The sequence below is a fragment of the Symphalangus syndactylus genome, chromosome 5, assembly GCF_028878055.3.
Source record: "Symphalangus syndactylus isolate Jambi chromosome 5, NHGRI_mSymSyn1-v2.1_pri, whole genome shotgun sequence".
NCBI classification, from domain to species: domain Eukaryota; kingdom Metazoa; phylum Chordata; class Mammalia; order Primates; family Hylobatidae; genus Symphalangus; species Symphalangus syndactylus.
In genome coordinates, this window is record NC_072427.2 from 113,354,279 (window position 1) to 113,367,489 (window position 13,211).

Consider the following 13,211-nt stretch of genomic DNA (forward strand, 5'->3'; position numbering starts at 1 on the left):
ATCAATATAATCCAGCATATTATTACATAAAAAAGAAAAAGCATATGCTCTTCTCAACAGATAAAGAATAAAGCATTTGATAAATTCACAATTCAGTCATAATAAAGTTTATCTCCAAACTATGAATGGAAAGAAACTTCCTCAACCTGATAAAAACATCCAGCAAAATTGGCTAACATCATTTTTGTGAAAGACTGAATGACTTCCTCTAAGATCGGGGCAATGTGAAGATATTTGTTCTTACCAGTTTTTTTTTTTTTCAAAATTATATTGGGAGTCCCAATTAGTGCAATAGGGCAAAAATAATATGATTAAAAGTATGATAAATAAATAAAATGTAATACATGTTGGAAAGGAAAAAATGAAACTGACGTTATTTACAGATGAGATGATCATTTATGTTGAAAATGCAAAGACACCCATAAAAAGTGTTACTGGAACTGAGCACAGTAAAGCCATGGAATCCAAGATGAAAACACAAAAATCAGTTATGTTTCTATATACTAGTAAGGCTCAACTAAATATTTAAATTAAAATGTCTTTTAAAATAGAACAAACAAATGTGAAGCATATAGGGATAGTATACTTACTAAACTTCATGCTAGACCTGTATATTAAAATCTCCAAAATATGGCTTGGTGGAATTAAGGGAGAGTTAAAAAGATAAAAAAAGTGAGAGGGATATCACGTTCATGAATTACAAGATACAACTCTAGAAAAAGGTTTTAATTCTCTCCATATATATCTATAGCTTTATGAAATCCCAATGAAAAGTTCAGCAAGCATTTATGCAGAAATTAACAAGGTGATTATAAAATCAAATGGCAAGGCATAGATCCAAAATAGGCTTAATTTTTTAAAAGAACAATGTTGGAAAATTTACACCACTTGATTCTAAGATGTATTGTAAAGCTAGAATTATCAAAGCAATGTGGTTTAACAATTGACATAAGATCAATACAACAGAATAGGTAGTCCACGGATATTATCCATTTATTTATTTATTTTGATTTGATTTTTTATTTTTTGAGACAGAGTCTCGCTCTGTCACCCAGGCTGGAGTGCAGAGGCGCAATCTTGGCTCACTGCAGCCTTTCCCTCCTGGGTTGGTTCAAGTGATTCTTGTCCCTCAGCCTTCTAAGTAGCTGGGATTACAGGCGTGCACCACCAGGCCTGGCTAATTTTTGTATTTTTAGTACAGACGGGGTTTCACCATGTTGGCCAGGCTGGTCTTGAACTCCTGACCTCAGATGATCTTCCTGCCTTGGCCTCTCATCAATTTATTTTTTGAAAAATGTGCCTAGGTTATGCAACAATGGACGCATAGTCGTTTCAACAAAGAATACTCTGATGAGTATTTATGCACAAATAAAATGAATATCGACCCTGACCTTCACATCATATACATAAATTAACCTGAAATGGTTCATAGAACTAAACATAATAGATTATACAACATGTAGAAGAAACTGTAAGAGAAGGTCTTGGTGATGTTGGCTTAGGCAAACAATCTTTGGCCAGGACACAAAAAGTGCAAATTATGAAATATCAGTTGTTAAATTGGACATCATTAATATTAAAGGTTTTCATTTTTCAAAAAACACTGTTAAGGTAATAAAAAGTCATGCCACAGACTAGGAACAACATCCGCAGACATATATATACACACGATTTACGTCATATATATTTAAAGAATTCTTAAAACCCAACAGAAAGAAAAAAGATGCAGTAAAAATGAGCATCTTGAAGAAGATACTCGCATGAACAATAAGCACAAGGAAACATGCTGAAAGTATTAGTCTAGAAAGTATTAGCCTAGATGACACTGGTGAATTCTACTAAACATTTAAGGAAAAATAATATCAATTTTGCACACATGCTTCCAAAAAATAGAAAATAAAATACTTCTCAACTTACTTTATCAGTCCAAATTACCTGATTTGAAAACCAAACAAATTCAAGTTAAGGCTACAATGAGATACCATTACATACACATTTTAGAAGGGATAATTTTTTTTTAATGACCAATACCATTGGTTGGTGAGGTTGTGAAGCAAGTGGTATGTGGTTGAGGGAACTGCAAATGGTTTAGCTAATTTAAAGAAAAAATACCTTATAAGTTACTTAAAAAGTTAGGCATGAACTTGACACGCAACCCAGCAATCCCATTTCTACACAATTAGCTATGATAAATCAGAGCTTTATCCACAAAAGCCTTATACTTTAATGTTCACAGAACGTTATTCATAACAGTCCCTAATGGAAACAATCTCAGTGTCTATCCACTTGTCATATATGCAGTTAATACAGGAGACTGCTCAGCAATAAATCAGATGAGCTACTGATACCCTCAAGGATCTGAATAAATCTCAAAAGCATTATGTTAACTAGAAAAAGCCAGACACAAAAGTCTGTATACTGTGTTATTCCATTTACATGAAATTCCAGAAAATGCAAAATTGCAATGACAGAATGCAAATCAGTAGTTGCAGAAGCTGAGGGTAGGTGGAGCCGACTGACCACAAAGGGACTCAAGGGAATTTTCCGAGGCGATGGAAATGTTTTCCATCATGATTATGATGTTGGCTACATGACTATATGTATTTGCCAAGGATGCAAATTGTACACTTAAAATCTGAGTATTTTTATTATGTATAAACATGAAACTAGAGCTGATTTTAAAAATATTTACCAAGACAGTTCTATTTAATCCTTGCAGTCCCTTTATAGGTTAAATTACTATCATTACATAATTAGAGAAACAGGGTTTAACCTTGGTTATATGGCTGCTAAGCGGTTAAAACAGGGCTATTCCCTTAAATATGCTTCTTACTCCTGCACTGTAATCTAAATCAAATGCCTAAATTAAGTTAATGCCGTCTATATCCATTGATATAAGGAGCCAAAAAAAGACCAGTGATTCAATTAACATAGGCTCTAACTCTAATGTCCTCCTTCTTCAAGCAACCATATTAGCTCTACCATCTTAATCATTTTACATCATTTACATACAAATAAAAAACATATTATGTATATAGATAGTAAGTTCCAGGAAATTGGTACCATAAACAATATGTTGCAACCTTCCAAATTTCTCTAATTTTGCTACAAATATAATCTGTACCAAGATTTCCTCTCTTTTTCTCTTTCAATTTTATATTTGATAAATTTTAAAAATTTTGTTCGGCTTTCTCTTTTCATACAAATCAGAAATGTGTTTCAATTATTTTCTGAAGTATAAAACAAAGGGAATAATTTTCCTTTCCTGTAAATCCAGTTAAATTTATTAAAAGATGACATAGGAATGTTTTAGCACAAAGAAAACAGAATTTGTTTGTAGCACGATGTTCCTTCCTAGTCTCAATACACAGGCCAATAAAAGGTATTCTTTAGTGTTTTTAACATTTGCCCCATAAATTCCATTTATTAGAATTACATTCTTGATGTTAACCTGTCAATCTAAGGTATTCACCCTTTGAAGAGCAGGCTATTTGCTTCCCAGGAAAGCTAAGTTGTGCTGTTATCTGAAGTGTCAGAGCAAAGAATTTCAAAGGGAGACAGCTGCAGAATCCGTTTCAGAGCCCCTTGATCTCTGGATTAGAGTGTATACATGCCCCTCTAAATTGTCTAAAGGGAAATTTAGAGTTTACTTTTGGAATATTTAAAGGTAATTTGTTCTGATTAAGGTGATATTGGGAAACTGTTAGTCCAAGAGATAATGTCTATTTAATGTGGGTAAATGCTGACATGTTAAACTTCAACCCAAATTTGTCTTGACAAATATTTGTTCAATCTATGCTATTATATAGAAACCACATAAAACTATGTTTACCAAAGTGTACATCTTGTTGGGGACAAATGCTAAAATATGTAAAAATAAGATGATATGATATCTGGATTTACTTCAAAATAATATAGGAGGAAAATTAGATGGGGGTATGGATAGGACAGAACTCATAATTGGTTGATGTCTATTTGGACTGGTTAATAGCTGCAAGGTAGTTTGATATACTATTATGTAATTTTGGCATTTTTCAAAATTCTCCATAATAAAAAATAAAATACCAAAACAATTAATACAACTGAAAGCTGCATTTAAAAACCACTGCTTATGCTGAAATGACAAACACAGTTATTTCCTAAAGCTCTTTGGCAAGTTAGTTACTGAAAACTAGACTGCACTTTTCATTTGATTTCATGTTTTATATACCTGATGAATAGGTTCCTGAGTCCACCCACAGAAACCTAGAAATGTTTATTTTAGATGCACTTATCACAATGCTTTCACTAAGCTGTGGATTCAAAAATATTTTGTGGGCTGATCCCATTACATGGGGATGTGGTAGCTAACATCCTCATATAATGATATTTTCATGCCATATTACGTTCCACAGAACTGAGAAAAAAAAAGAAATTTAGCTGCACCAGATATGTGTTTTCCAAACTGTCACTGATCAGTCTAGCCTCATAGACACATGATACAAGATATCATCTAATTCAGTGTAATATTTGAATGAAAAGCGACACTATTAAGAATTGTAATGAAACAAAAGATGTAAACTGAGACTGCCCCCAAATAAACCAGAACCTCTCATCCCCGTATCTGCAAGGCAAATATTCACATGTTCTTATGCTGAAAGAATTAATGTGTCACAGAAACTTAATGATTATTTGCTAGTTCCACAACACTATTACTTTATAAATAAAATCTGAGAACTCTAAGATTATATGTTGATTTTTTTAAATCACAAACTACAAAATATTACTGCCTTTTTCCTTCTCTTACTATATGGATTTACAGCTTACATTTGACTACAGATTCTATATGTTCTAAATGATTTCTCATATTTTAGGCAGGTTAAAAATGATTTGGATGATAATCTCAATGCATGTCTTTTGTACTGTTCACCAAATCTCTTATTATTTTCTTTCTCTGGCATACAAGGAAAGAGTAGATTTCTTAGCCTCTAAACAGTTAGGTGGCACCATGTGACTAATTCTGGCTCATGAAATGTGACTAATTCTGGCTCACAAAATTTAGCTGCACCAGATACATGTTTTCCAAACTGTCACTGATTAGTCTGGCCACATAAACATGATACAAGATATCATCCAATTTGGTGTAATATTGGAATGAGCGTTTAAGTAATGAACACTTAAGTAATGATCCATCTCACTCACTACTTGCTTGAAAGAATCTCAGCTATGGCAAAGACTAAGCTAAGTCAGAAAAATAAAATTAAATTATAAAGCTAAACTTCATATATTTCCTATGGTAGTCAGGAAAGTCCAGGTTATACAATGGTAACAAATGAATCGTGAAATGTCAGTAACTTATGTCATAAAAATCTTTCATCTTCACTTAGTACCCAGTGTATTTCACTTCATCCTTCACTTTGCTGCGGCTCCTTTCCAAGCAGAGTCTTGGAAATCCAGGCTGTTTCCATGCTGGAACTTGGCCATCTCAGGACACAGGCCAGAGTCGGTGAAGTGACTCTGATGCCTTCTGATCAAATTTCATGAGCCAGAATTAGTCACATGCTGCCACCTAACCGTTTAGGGGCTAAGAAATCTACTCTTTCTTTGTACTCAGGAGAAGGAAAATAACGTGGAATTTGGTGAACAGAAGCTAATCTTTCAGAAAGACATGGGAGGTTTTCAACCAACAAGCGGGTCTTTCTATACTTTAAACAAAGTGATGCAGTATTATTTGTATGACTATAATGGCCGCTGCCTTCCAACTCAGCACGATGATGTTTGAAATACCACAAATGAAATAAATGATTTCCAGAGGACAGGCTTAGCACAAATGTTTTCAATAGCCCATTCTGATTAGAAGAATCCATGAAATTGTTGTAAACAAAATGTCTCAAATTACAATATCATCTCTCTTTCTGGTGTCGTACATTGAGATAGGCAAAAATTTCATCACAGCCCTCTCTGAAGGAAACTACATTCTGAGGAATGGTACCAGTGAGTCTGGCTCCTCTTCCTCAGGTTAAATATTTCAGTCACTTAATTTTTTTTCATTATAAATCTATTCTGAGGGCAAAAAAAGAGAAAGGGCTTTAGGATCTATGATTCACTATATTAACTAAAGTGATAGAGGACTAATGTGGGAGAAAATGTATTTAAAATCTAAAAATATGATTACTTAAAGAATTTGGGGTAATAATTTTGATGGAAAGATAACTACTTCCAATGCATTTGGTGGCATGTGAATTATTATAAAGAGTGATAATTAAAAGACTCAATCTACTAATGCATAATGGATTGTGACTAACCATCTCTAAAGTTCTAATTTTGGAATGTTCTCTGATATTTACAATGTAATACAGGCAAGCCACTTAATTTCTTTTCTAGCTTTAGACTATCCTTAATAACGAAAATAATACTCTTTTCCACAATGCATTAGAAAAAGATGGTATCTAGTGGATAAAATTGAACCAGTGAGGTAGGCATTTGAGTTTAAAGTTAGCTTTCATCTTTAATTTTTCTTTTCTTCTAAGGACTACATAATTGGCAGTTCATACAACTCTAAATACCTGTGTCCCACAGCTCCTTCCTAGGAAAGTTGCCACAGACAATTATTTTCATTAGACAAGTCTTGTGTCTCATGACTCTGGCTTGAAGATCAGACTTAGTTCTCAAGGTAAAGATAACTGTGTGTTCAGGTAATCATATCATTGAGTATTTGAATTGGGATCACTTTGAGAGTAAAATGGGGAGCTAGAGCTATCACTAGTTTCACCTGGAAAACAGGCATAAACTTTGACCTTTTATGTTGACTGTTTGATATGGTTTGGCTGCGTCCCCATCCCAATCTCACCTTGAATTATAGCTTCCATAATTCCCAAGTGTTGTGGGAAGGACCTGATGGGAGGTAATTTAATCATGCGGGCGGGTCTTTCCTGTGCCATTCTCATGACAGCGATTAAGTCTCATGGGATCTGATGGTTTTATAGAGAGGAGTTCCCTTGCACATGCTCCCTTGCCTGCCACCATGTAGGACGTCCCTTTGCACTTCCTTCATCTACTGCCATGATTGTGAGGCCTCCCCAGCCATGTGGAACTATGAGTCTGTTAAACCTCTTTCCTTGATAAATTACCCAGTCTCAGGGATGTCTTTTTAGCAGCATGAGATGGACTAATACACTATTTAAAGAACAAGCTGTCCTCAGTGGGGTCTAACCAACTCAGGGGACTTAGCAAGAGACTGCCCTTAAGGGGTGATCTGTGTACAACTACAACAAACTGACTCAACCAGTTCTTCTTTCCTGGGGAGTATAAATAAGTGGTATCCAAAAAGAGGAGCAGAGGCAACTTCTGGGAGGCTCATTGTTGGCATGAGGGTACCAGAGCTGTTGGGTTCCAGGAGGACCTGCTGAATCCCAAAGGAAGGTGTTGCTCTGTGTCTCCATGAAGTTACTATACCTTTAAGCTTAGGGATATGAAGCAGCTTCCTGAGATACCTCACTTCCCTAGTTATCCTTATCACAAATTCCCGTCACCTAATATAATTTGAAAGCATCCCCTCTCTGCAAAGTTAAGGGTATACACAATGAAGACTATCATTGGAATTGCATTGCTGTGGAAGGGAGTGGGTGTTATGGGATAGAAAAATGAAAGACCAGGTCACTGTAAATTTGGGGTTAAAAATTAGCCTTCCAGTGAAGCTGTAAAATCAAGACTGTATGAATAATAAATTTAGATGCTCATGAAAATGTGTTCACTTGAAAATTATGCAATTTTTAAAAATTTCTATAATCAGAGCAAGTAGTATTTTTTACCAGGCATCATAAAGACTGGACTAACCAATAGTTCGTAATGTCTTGAAAACAGAATACCAAGTGAAAATTCAGAGGTTGAAAAAGAATTTTAAAGTTTAAAATATAAGACAATAGAATTCTTCTAAAATTTGTGTAGGAAGTCCAAATATGTGCTTTTAAATATTAGACTGAAGATTGTCAAGATCAAAGATTTGATCTACTGCCATCTAGTGGAAGTTTAATTTATATTAATTTATTAATGGCTGACCAAAAGAAGCAAAACCAAAACAAAACAACAACAAAAAAAAGTCTAATTTTCAAACTCTAGTCAATGTAAACAATTATCTACTCTAGTGGCTTTATTCTCACGGAGTTATGAAGCTGTAATGAGGGCATCTTAGGCACCACCTAAAGTGCATGAGGAGTAAAAGAATACAGCTCTGAGGTTCCCAACCCTAATCCAAACAGGGTCATTGCACTTTCTAAAAATATTTTGAGATTCTGAGTCGATTTTATTTAAGAAAGAATTCTACTTTAAAAAAAGTTGTTGAAAGTCCTGATCTGGTCTCCTGTCCATCATATAAATTGATAAACCAATAAACACCGGTTTTCCAATGTCACACAAATGACTAGTGGCATAGCTAGCAATAGATAGGAGATCATCTGATTCCTATTCTTATTGAAATAATTTTGGAGCAACAAATAGGCTTCAAATGCAGTGATCTTTGTTCAATAGCACAAAGAGCTTATTCCTTTAAAAACAGATTGTTTCCTTGATCGTTATTTAAAATAACTTGACCCTACTACCTCCCCTGCACCATTAGAACCCTGAGTGGGAACAGAATCTCAAAATAAATAAATGGAAATGAGATTGTGGCTGTAAATGGTAATTATATTATGTCAAAAACACCTTTAGAGTTAGTTTAGAGCTCCCTAAAAATAACAATTAAAAAGTAGCTTGTAGAGGATATTTCCTCTCTTCTCCTTTCAATTTATGTGATGTTCAAGGTGGACAAAGTACTTTTGGAAAAAAAAACTACAGCTTTTTAACATCGTTTTATATTTTATGAAACATAAAACTATCAATTCTGCTGGAGTGCAAAGAAGTTACACTACTTGTCCCGAGTGAGTTAGAGTCTTTTCCCAGCTCTCCTGACTTCATGTCCAGCAACAGAATGGATAAGTAAGAGATACAAGAGGAAATAGGTTTATGGGGGGTGGCTATTATTGTTTTCCTCATCTGTTTACTTAGGATGAGTGAAAGTTGGTTATTTTCGAGTTCTGGGAGGGAAGAGCTGGTTGAAAGGAAGGTGATGATACAGGAGAAGGATCACCGATGGAAAAATTCCATGAGGATTTAAGAGAGGGTATAACCCAGAGTATGTGTGGAGGGAAGAGATACTACTTCCCAGGAGCAAGAAAGGGCATCCACATCTACAACAGCGTTGTCACTTTGACATATCTCTCTTCAATGTACCACAAAACATTTTTATGAAATGACATTGACGTATTCGTATTCACTTCTATATATATTCTACATAGCCTCATATAATTTGTGAGGTTGTAATTCAAAAATATCTAGGTTTTTAAATGCCCATCTTATCAATTCTTTCTTCCTTTATTTTTCATCTAAATGTGCATCTCTTATATCATACCACATAATATTTTCTCTCTTCATGTTTAAAAATAAGATATAAAATATTTATATAGTGAAACTTCAATATTATTCAAAAGACATGTATTTTTAGAATTTGTGCAACTATGGTAATTTATATAGAGTAAAATAACTAAATATTTCAATTTTCTTTCATATAACTCTAAATTTTTCAAATTTAGAGCAGAGAAAATATTTTTATAATCAAAACTTTAAAAATTCAAATTTTAAAAAATCTTGTTTTTTTTTCTGAGTCTATCACAAACTGCTGTGTAAATCTGAGCAAGTTGAATACCATTTCTTTACACATTTCCTGGGCACATTTAAAAAATAAAGGAATTAAACAATTGTCTTAAGTCTATGTCAAACTCCAAACAGTTCTGGTTTTATGATATAATTGTTCTCATTTTAAATATGTACTCAACAGATAAATTGCTTAAATATGTATTCTTAATATATAAATTGCTTATTATTTTTATGCACATAGGTCGTTTAAAATTTTAAAATATTCATGGGCTTTATGAAAAGTCAAATAACAAGAGAAGGTGCTTCCACAGGAGAGAAATCACTTGAAAAGCTCCAGGATACATTTAAAAAGATGAATTATATATATAGGCAAAAATGAAAATAACCTGTCCTCAGGGAGGAAAAAAAAGTTTCCAAAAACAAATAAGGTAGTAAATATTCCATGTACCTTTGTGTGTTAACTAGAACATAAGAAGATCTCAAGGTATTAGAAATTTGGATTTCTGAGCTGCTTCTTGACTAAATAGAAACATAAAAATCATGGGCAGCTGGCACCATCAACTCCAGTAGGGCCTAAGATGTCAGGTAAGCTATTGACTGAGAGAAAGAAAAACGTACCCAGTAGGAATTCATGGTATAAAGTTAGCCTACATCATGGAGCAGTCTGAATAAAAACAGGTTGGGTTTTAAATGAAACCTTCTTTTGTCAAAGCAATTTGTATAAGAGAGCAAAATGTCATTGGTATAACTTAATAAATATATATTATTACCCTATAAAGGACCGCAGAACACAAGCTTTATGAGCACATCGGACTTTGTCTATTTGCTTTACTGCTGTGTCCCTCAGTGCTTATAGCAATGATTGGCACATAGTGCTCAACCAATATTTGTTAAATGAATTGACATGCTGGACTTCTTCCTGCTGTTAGTCTAGGCTAGAGTACTAATGAAATCTGATGCTCAAATGAGTGAGTTTAGATCAACAATTACTCATTACATGTCTAACACATATCAACAAAATTATCTATCACTGTAGTGACCACATTTGCAAAACCTAAACTCATGTTACACAATCTGCAAAGTACAAATACTTTCATGATGACAACAGATTTCCATATCTAAAAATATAATTTTTACCAAAAAATTCAGAAATTAACTTTATATTATAGAATGGCCACGTAATTTCTAATGAAAAATGGGTCACTACTGAAAACGAAAGAGGACACCATCAATAATTACCCTAGTACAGTAGGCATAAACTAGACATATCCCCGGAAAAATGGGGTATATGGTCTTTCCAACAGCCCCCATGCTGAAGCCTATCCCTAGAGAAGTGATATGTTAAAAACCCACTTTCTCAGTCCTAGAAAAATCAATTAACTAACAAAGGGAAAAAAATAACTAAAATGAGTTTAATAAAAACTTTTAAAGACTCCTAAACCATCATCCTAGGAAGGTAATAGAAAAGCTTAACTCCACTGCAAAATGAATATCTTGTAAGAGCTGAAAAGCTAAATAGATTTTATTGCACTATAATGACATGCAAGACTATCTCTGTTGATGTTTAATAGGATGCTAGGTAATTGCTGTTAAATAAAAGGAGAAACAGGGATTATTAAAAGGCAATATTACTATAAGATACCTCAAACAGAATGTGTAATTTCTTTGCTTTACTATTTATATACATAGTTCAAACAACAGGTACACCTACAAAATACCATGGCAAAATTCAGTTGATCATCATCTTCATTATTAGCACCATGAGAAAGCATGGATAAAACTTGAAGGGTGTAATAAAAAATTGTAATGGATTAGATGAAATTGTAAAAGCATCATAAAATTGGCACATAGGTGTTCAAATATGATGCTATTTATAATATTTTTCACCTTAATGAGACACCTGAAAATTAGTTGCATCGTTACTATTAATCTAAAAATATTCATGCCTTTGAACATCCCTCTACCTCAATCACTGGAAACCCTTACTGATGCTCTTCGCTACCCAAATACGTCAGTTTCTCTCAGAGGCAGGGAAAGACAGAGATAGAGATGGAGGTGGAGAGAGGGAGCAAGCTCATGAACCTCTTTTTAAAATGAAACTATTTTTAGTTTCAGTCATTCCCAGGTTAAGACGAGAAAGAATTCTGATTTAATTAACTTGCATTCACCATCCCCTGAAATCATTCGAACTAATGGGGGTTTTAATGAGAAATATTTTTAAAGAATCTTGTCATTCTCTATTCTATAGAATACATCATACTAGAGTTTGCCTCCTCAGAAGCTTGCATTTTATTGAAGTCCTGTTGGTCTCATTGACATTGAAACACGCACTTGAACAGACTTTACAAAACCTACAGAAGAGAAAACCTAACAGTACTCCACAGGTCCTCTTATTTAGCCCACACAATTATCTTTCCAGTTAGGCATTACTATCCCCATTTCATATAAGAAAGGTGAGGCTTGGAGCACTTACAAAGGGTTTTAGGTCAGGTCTTTGGATTAGAATCTATTATTTTCTTCCTGAGTACAATGGAGACTGTTAAAGGAAAGTCTATGTGATGAAGTATCTGATTCTTGAACATTAGACACTTGGACTATGGATTAATTGTCTTTACAGAATGCCACTAACTAGGAACCTAACCTCTGGTCATTCTAGAGTATCATGGTCTAAAATATTAGCTCTACCAACGAGCTTTGCAAAAATCAGAATAAATGGTTTCCTGTATTTTTACATGTGACTGAGGACATTTGTATTTTCTGATATATACACTGAGCAATGGAGGAAAAAGTAGAATCAATGGATTGAATATTATTAGTTGCCTGAAATTGTAAACTTATATAGATATTACTAAAATAACATATAGTCTTTTTAAACAACTTTTTAAATGAAACTGATATTTGATGGGATAAAACTGATGATTATAACAATGGTTGACAGCTTGTTCAAACAAAAGGAAAACTTGGTTAAAGTGGTGGAGTAAAATTAAACTTTAAAAGTATTCATGAAGCATAAATACATCTCTGGTATAGCACTTAACTACACTGTACTAATATTTATTTAAATATACACAAACACATACTCTCTAACTACATGCTATACTTTGAAGAGTAAAGAACATGAATTTACACATCTTTATAACGCCATCCTTTGCAAAAATGCACTAGAACCCTCACAGTCTTTTAAGGTAGGTACTATTGCACAGATGAGAAAACTGGGGCCCAGGGAAGTTATGTAACTTGTCCAAGGTTATGTGTCTACTAAGTCATGAAGTTCAGAATCAGAACCAGGCATCTGTACAGAGATTTTATGCTCCTAACCACCTCTCATAGTATCTCATGGAGTTAAGTGATCACTAAATAGTCATTGACACTATTATCTCTAGTTTTCACGGTGTAAAAATTAACATTCTGAAAATAAATGCTTGAAGTACTTTAGTAGTACTTAAGTCCTACACTTTAAGTGCTTTCTCAGTAAGTTCAGAAGCAATGAAAGGAACTGCTATGTTGACCTTGATTCTTTCCCACAAAGGTTATTACTAGTA